Source organism: Triticum aestivum, chromosome 4B, assembly GCF_018294505.1.
Source record: "Triticum aestivum cultivar Chinese Spring chromosome 4B, IWGSC CS RefSeq v2.1, whole genome shotgun sequence".
NCBI classification, from domain to species: Eukaryota; Viridiplantae; Streptophyta; class Magnoliopsida; order Poales; family Poaceae; genus Triticum; species Triticum aestivum.
Genome location: NC_057804.1, coordinates 505,128,779 through 505,136,526, shown reverse-complemented (window position 1 = coordinate 505,136,526; position 7,748 = coordinate 505,128,779).

Here is a 7,748-nt window from a genome sequence, read left to right as displayed (position 1 = left end):
CGCCGCGGCTAGAGGGGGGAGGGCAGTTGCGAGCGAGCGTGCGAGAGTCCAATGCGCGGGAGCGGGCGCAGCAAATAAGCGGCACACGATGGAGTTTCGGCCGCGTGCTAAACTACGTATGCCGCGTGCGCGGTTTTTGCGCGCCCGCTGGAGCCACTATACCGGTTGCGCGCGTGCTAAAATGGGCAATTTTGCGGCGCGACGCTTGTTTGGCGCGGCTGTTGGAGATGCTCTAATAGCGTGGAACAATAAAAAATTATAGATACGTTGAGACATAACAAGCCTCCTCTAGTTTTTCTAGTTCTAGTTGTACTTCTAGTTGTTCCTAGTTGACTAACTAGAGCTCGACTAATCCTCTTGTCCTCATAACTAAAAGCCCATTGTGTTTCTAATCTCCTCCCTCTAATTCTCCAGTGACGACTAGCTCTAGACGGCGAAGTGCTGCCGGACCATGAAGGCGGCACTCTTGCAACCAAGTAGAGAGGTTGTGTGTTCGGTCTTCACTTCGATGGACTGTTTGTGGGTGGTACAAGGGATGATCGTTCATCAATGGTTCGGGGGACTCGAAGTACAATCATACACCGAAATGTTCTTCACCCGCTGTAACTCTGTGATGGTAACAATCATGATCCCAACCCGTTATGCATCTTCATATTGATTTTGGGTGATCATAGGTGCAATTTTTTTGTTTTCTACTACGTTTCCCAATAGTGGCATCATGAGCAGTTTTATGAGTAGGTGTAGGTAGCGGTCTAGATCACATGTGATTGTGAGGGTTGGTGTTCTTGCTATGCTTCCCTCGAGTGTTGCTTCGGTCAATGCATCGATGGCATGGTGTCACTTTTCACAAGGTTCTGACAATCGATCGGCTCTGGTTGTCGATGATCTGCTAATAGTTCATTAGGTTTCACCATAGTTGAGAATAGTGAACCATCACATACATAAGAGGGTGTCGAAGATGGATGATCTTCTAGGGGGTCACGCGTATTGACGAAGTTTAGTGTGGGGCTAGATATTTTTACTTAAGTCTCTTGTTTCACACACCCCAAAACTTAATCTAGCATAAAAAATCATCGCCTTAATTGTGCATGTAGGTAGCGAGTATTACTTGTTAAAAATGGTTACCTGCGTAACTAACATTTTGTTAAAAAAGATTAGAGGACGTCTAACTTGGTTTTGTAGGGTATTCATATGATGTGGTATAGCCTTCGTCATGATAATGAGTTTATGTACGAGATGGTGATATGCTGTAATGTTAACTGGCCTGCGTGCCACACCATGATGGTTGGAGTCACGAGATTGCCATGTTAATGTAAATATCATAGAGCTAGCCTACAGGTTACAGGTGAAGATGGCAACCATACACAGAGGACCCGACAAGGAGAAGGTGTACATGGCACGGGCCGAGGAGCAATAATTTCATGCCACATCGGAATTTCTAAATTTAGTCGATATGACAATGTTTTATGAAACTATCACCATGGCAACATTTTCTGAAATTGCTGCCATGACAATGAAATATTGGCCGTCATGATGTTTCAACAGAATATTGAAGATGATCATGGAGATTCCTGGCACCTAGGGCTATACCATATCATGATTTTATGAACTTCCTAAGATGTTTATCCCTTTGTTGTTTGCACCCTTTGATTGCGCAGTAGTAAATTATTAGGGTGATCTCTCACAGTTAATATCAAGTTAAAAGGTGCTCTTCCAGTGTTGCAACCGTCTATAACACGTAGCGTTCTGGAGTACGTCATGTTCACATGAGTACAAACGGGACGTGAGGTGTAATATGGGACTGGTCAGACCATGTCGGCAGATTGCACTCTGTTGTCTTGAAGTACTAGCAGAATCGTTCTGAGCTCGGAACATGATACGTCTCCAACGTATCTATAATTTTTTTATCGTTCCACGATATTATATTATCTGTTTTGGATGTTTTATATGCATTAATATACTATTTTATATCATTTTTTGGGACTAACCTATTAACCTAGTGCCCAGTGCCAGTTGCTGTTTTTTCGTTGTTTTTGGCTTTTTCAGAAACGAATATCAAACGAGGTCCAAACGGAATAAAACTTTTGCAATGATTTTTCTTGGACCATAAGACACCCACGTAACTTGGAGAGGGGGCAGAGGAGTCCCGATGAGCCCACAAGCCCTCAGGGTGCGCCCTAGGGGGGCGCCCCACTGGATTGTGGAACCCTTGGGAGTCCCCCAACCCTAATCTTTGCACTACAAATTCCCAAATATTCCCAAACCACCAGAAGCGTCTACAAAAATACTTTTCGGCCTCTGCAAGCCTCTGACCTTGTGAGATCCCATCTTGGGGCCTTTTCCGACAATCTGTCGGAGGGGGATACGATCATGGAGGGCCTCTACATCAACCTTATTGCCCTACCGATGATGTGTGAGTAGCTTACCACAGACCTACGGGTCCATAGCTAGTAGCTAAATGACTTCTTCTCTCTCTTTGATCTTTAATACTATGTTCTCCTCGATGTTCTTGGAGTTCTATCTGATGTATTCTTCTTTTGTGGTGTGTTTGTTAAGATCCGATGAATTATGGATTTATGATCAGATTATCTATGAGTATTATTTGAGTCTCCTCTGAATTCTTATATGGATGATTTAATAGCTTTGTATTTCTCTCCAATTTATTAATTTGGTTTGGCCAACTATATTGATCTATCTTGCATTGGGAGAGGTGCTTTGCGGTGTCCTCTCCTAGTCACAGAAGGGGCAGCGAGGCACATATTGTATTGTTGCCATTAAGGGTAAAAAAGATGGGGTTTATATCATATTGCTTGAGTTTATCCCTCTACATCATGTCATCTTGCTTAAGGTGTTACTCTGATCTTATGAACTTAATACTCTAGATGTAGGCAGGAGTCGGTCGATGTGTGGAGTAATAGTAGTAGATGAAGAATTGTTTCGGTCTACTTGTCATGGATGTGATGCCTATATTCATGATCATTGCCTTAGAGATCGTCATAACTATGCGCTTTTCTACAATTGCTCAACAGTAATTTGTTTACCCACCGTATGCTTTATTCAAGAGAGAAGCCTCTAGTGAAACCTATGGCCCCCGGATCTATTTTCCATCATATATTTTTAGATCTATAAAACGAAAAACCCAAAATACCTCGCTGAATTTTATTTACTTTTATTTGTTTTATATCTATCTCTACCAGATCTCATTCTTGCAAGTGACCGTAAAGGGATTGACAACCCCTTTATCGCGTTGGGTGCAAGTGTTTGATTGTTTGTGTAGGTGCATATATTGGAGACTTGCTTGTACGTCCTACTGGATTGATACCTTGGTTCTCAACAGAGAGAAATACTTATCTCTACTTTGCTGCATCACCCTTTCCTCTTCAAGGGAAATACCAACACAAGCTCAAGAAGTAGCAGAGCATAAAGCATCAAAAGATGAACAAGAATCATATGGTGATATGATCGGCAATAGTTTGCCCACCGGCCAAAATTCTCGTCATCAGTGATGTGCACATGAATGGCTGAGAACTAGATTTGGATCTTGAGTCACTCACAATCAATTATGAGAGATATTGATTTGAGTGGGAGTGCACTTTATTTGTTGTTAAATTAACAAACTTAGTGCAAGGTTTAATTATGAAAATGCATAAATGAATTTTGTGTGTGTCGTTGTAGATCAATGGCTCGCAATATGTTCAACTTATCCCCTATGTTAGAGAAAGAAAAGTTGGTTGCTAATGGTGGAAACTATGTGGATTGGATCCGGAACCTGAGATTTGTTCTCAGGAGTGCTAAGAAGGAGTATGTGCACTGGATCAACCCCTAGGTGATGCCCCAGGAAAGGATCCACCGCCAGAAGTTGTTGCTTACATTGCTCGTAATGATTACTATGATTCAATCCAGTGTCTCATGTTAACTTGTATGGACCCTGAACTACAGAAGCGTTTTGTATCCACTACTCAATTCATAATTGGGTCACTGGAAGTCCTGTACAAGAAGTGGGCAAGGACCGAATGTTTTGAATTAACCAAGGTTGTGATTGAATGCAAGATGAAAGAGAGTTTCTAAATGAGTGAGCACATAATGAATCTTGTTGGCTATGTTGATAGACTGGCTTCTCTGGAATATGGAACTCCGCTGACACTCGATACAGATATTGTGCTTGCTTCACTCCCACCATCTTACGATGACTTTATCATGAACTACAACATGAATGGGATGAAGAAAAGTGCAAACGAGTTGTTTTCTATTCTCAAAACTGTGGAAGCTGGAATGCAGAAAAACAAGACAATGTTGATGGTCAACAAGACCACCAGTTTCAAGAAGAAGGGCAAGTCCAAGAGCAAGAAATCTACCGAAGCCGGTAAGACTGAGTCACAGAAGAAGAACAAGGGCGGAGCCTCTAAAGATACTGAATGTTTCTACTACAAGCAAAAGGGTCACTAGAAGCGTAACTGCAAGAAGTATTTGGCAGATAAGAAGAATGGTTCTTCTGGTAAAGGTATAATGGTTATACAAAGTTAATGTTATTCTACTTATAAATTTCTGTGTGTCATGGGTATTTGATACTAATCGGTTGCTCATGTTTTGCAAACCGATACAGGGACTACAGAAAGCTCACAAGGAGAGAAGAAATGAAGTCGTGATACAAGTCGGGAATGGTGATGGGATCACTACTTAGAGGCCATCGAAGTCATGTCTTTAGTTTATCCTCGAGATTTATTTTAGAACTAAAATAATAGTTATTTTACTTCAGAGTTATGTAAGCCATTATCTTATGGATTATGTGATGGATATTCTTATAAGTTTTAAACAATATTTGTTTGAATTATTATGAGAATATGTTTTGATTAAACCTTCATTTTGAGATGGTTTATTCATGGTAAATCTTGAAGTCTATGGTCTATAACATTAAAGCTAAACATCTTTAGAAGATTAATGAAACCACTTGTGGATGACACTACAAAGTTATATTGGATAATTAATCTTCATATAGATGAAGCATAAAAGTCTTTATATGAATTGACTAAATACATTGCGATGTATAATACCTGATAGATATAACAGGTTGTGGTGAAAAATTGTACTTCATCAAAGTTATGACTAAATATGATTTAGTTGATAAAACATAAGGACTGAAATATTTCAAATGGTTAAAAGAAATTCAGGATGAAGATATAATATCATTATGATGAAAGATAAATGGATTCTTCTATCATGAAAAAACATACCTAAGTCATAAGTTTAGCAAACAATTAAATAATTGTGGAATTTTTTTACCGATCTATTTTTGTAATATCTTGGGGATTTAAAAATGAAACAACATTATATTTACTAGACAGATACATCATCTAAAGAGTCTGGTAAAACTATAAAGAGTTATAGAACATTTCAGACCATTGCTTGATTGTAGGTTTTATATTTCTCACACAAATTTCTAAAGACAAAAGTGTTTGTCAAGAGAAAGAATATTATCAAGAAATTGTTTACTCGTTAAACAGATAAGTGGGAGGATGATACAACTTATTGAGATTATTGAATCTCCAGCTTAAATTGCAAGAATACTAAACCAAAAATGTTCTAGAATATTTTGTCTCCAAAATTAAGCAATATAATCAACTACATGGGATGTAACTGTTTTAGTTAAGACTATAACAAATGCAAAGGTCGGGAAAGATTATTGAATCCACTGAATATTTCACCTTAGAAGAAGATGAAACCAGCGCACTACAAGGAAGTAGTGATGGCACCCAACTAAGATAGGTATTACTCAAACCATTTAAAATCCAAAGTGAAGTCCATATGGAAGGAATAAGTTTTTTAACTTGGAGAAGCTTTCATAAAATGTATAAATGGATCTTTGATTATTCATGCATAATGATCCTGAAAGAAGAGTTTTACAAAGAGTTTTGTAATATTGGAAGAATTGCTCTTGTCAAATCTTCTTGTTAGTAGAAATACTAAAATATATTAAATGGATTCCAATGGTGAGTGTTTTATATTGATATATAACAGAGGACCAACAAAAATAATTTTGAAAGAGATTTCAAAGAACATATATATAAGTACAACCAAACAATTTTGTTGGGAATACTATAATGATATAAATATTTCAAAGCCATATATATGATTTGAAATAAAATATCAAGTAGCTGGTAATTTGATAAAGTAATTGGAGAATTTGATATTTATCAAAAGACTTGTGGAGACAAGAAGTTTAGTGGGAGCTCCATGGAATTTATGATCTTACATATGTATGACATGTCACCTCATCAGAATAAAATAAAGTATTTTAGCACTAAGAACATGTTTTATAAATACTTAGAATTATTGGATGAAAAACTATATAGATAGATCGAGACATCTTGAAAGAACATTAGGTTCCCCCATGCTTGCTTTTGGTAATTGATGATAACCTCCATGGACTAATGGTTGACTTGAGTTATATTTGAAGGACTTGTCCATAGGCGTTTCTTGAAGTCCATGTGTTGGTTTCAAGGAGTTTATGTGTTGACCAAGGTGCTATTCAAGGAATTATATAAAGATTGGTCATGATACATGGTTGATCAAGACTAAGTCAAGAGTGAATCAAGTTGATCAACACACAAAGCATACAAGATGTACCGTGAGGGATCAAGTGATCACTACTGTAGGATGCTGCTAACACGACACAACAATCAGCGACCCTTTGACGAAACTGTGTGCAATGCATTAATCGCAAACGGGGATGTTAAAAAACCGTCAAAAAAGATGCAAAATGTTTGCGATGGCGGAGACACCAAACACGGTTTAGATTTTAGTTACGTGTGCGATGCTGGGCATATGGTTGATCCAGCAGAACTATTTGCGATGAAGCAGAACACCAGAAACAAGCAACCATATCAATGTGTGTGTGATATACAACACACAGTTTGCTTCGATGAACTGTGTGCTATTACGAAATGCAATAGAAACGGCCAGACAGGTCAAGGTGTGTGTGATGTATGGCATACGGTTCTCTTGGACAAACTATTTTCGGTTAGGCAAGAGAATAGAAATGGTTCAACTTAACAAGATGTGTGTGATATGCGGCATTTGCAATGAGCCAAAAGTACACAAATGATTCGTGTAAACCAGATGTGTGTGATACGCAGCAAATAGCCCACTCGGATGAACTGTTTGCGATGAGAAATTATAACACAGACATTTACTATAGTAAGTTTGTGTGCGATTCTGTTCATACAAAAAACTTTGAAAAATGCAAACTAGTTGCTTGGCGATTGCTAGGAGTATCGCATACGATGCATCTATGAGTACTCATGTGCGATGATTAGTAAGTTACACATAATGAACGGCCGCAAGGGTGACATGCTGATCATGGAGTCCGAGAAGACCGTTGTCGGAAGGTCGCCGGCTCAACCTTTTAGCCTATATTTTATTATAATTGTATGCATAAGTAGGTCATGAGTGTTTTGTGCCTTGCCGCATGTGGCATTTTAAATTATTCTGAATATGTAAGACAATTACTAACCATTCCATTGTAAATTTGCCTTAATATCGAGCAGAGCACGCCAGAGCAGAGCGCTCCATGGCCGCCTCAAACACGAGCAAAACACACAGACGGACGTGATAAAAGCGCGCCGCGGCCGCCTCAACAGCGAGCAACCACGTGGTCAACCTTTTGGTACCCCGTGGGAGATACGACGATGCATCCATAGGACACGATGGTGATATCATGACACTGTGTGATAGTGGGAAGACACGTACAC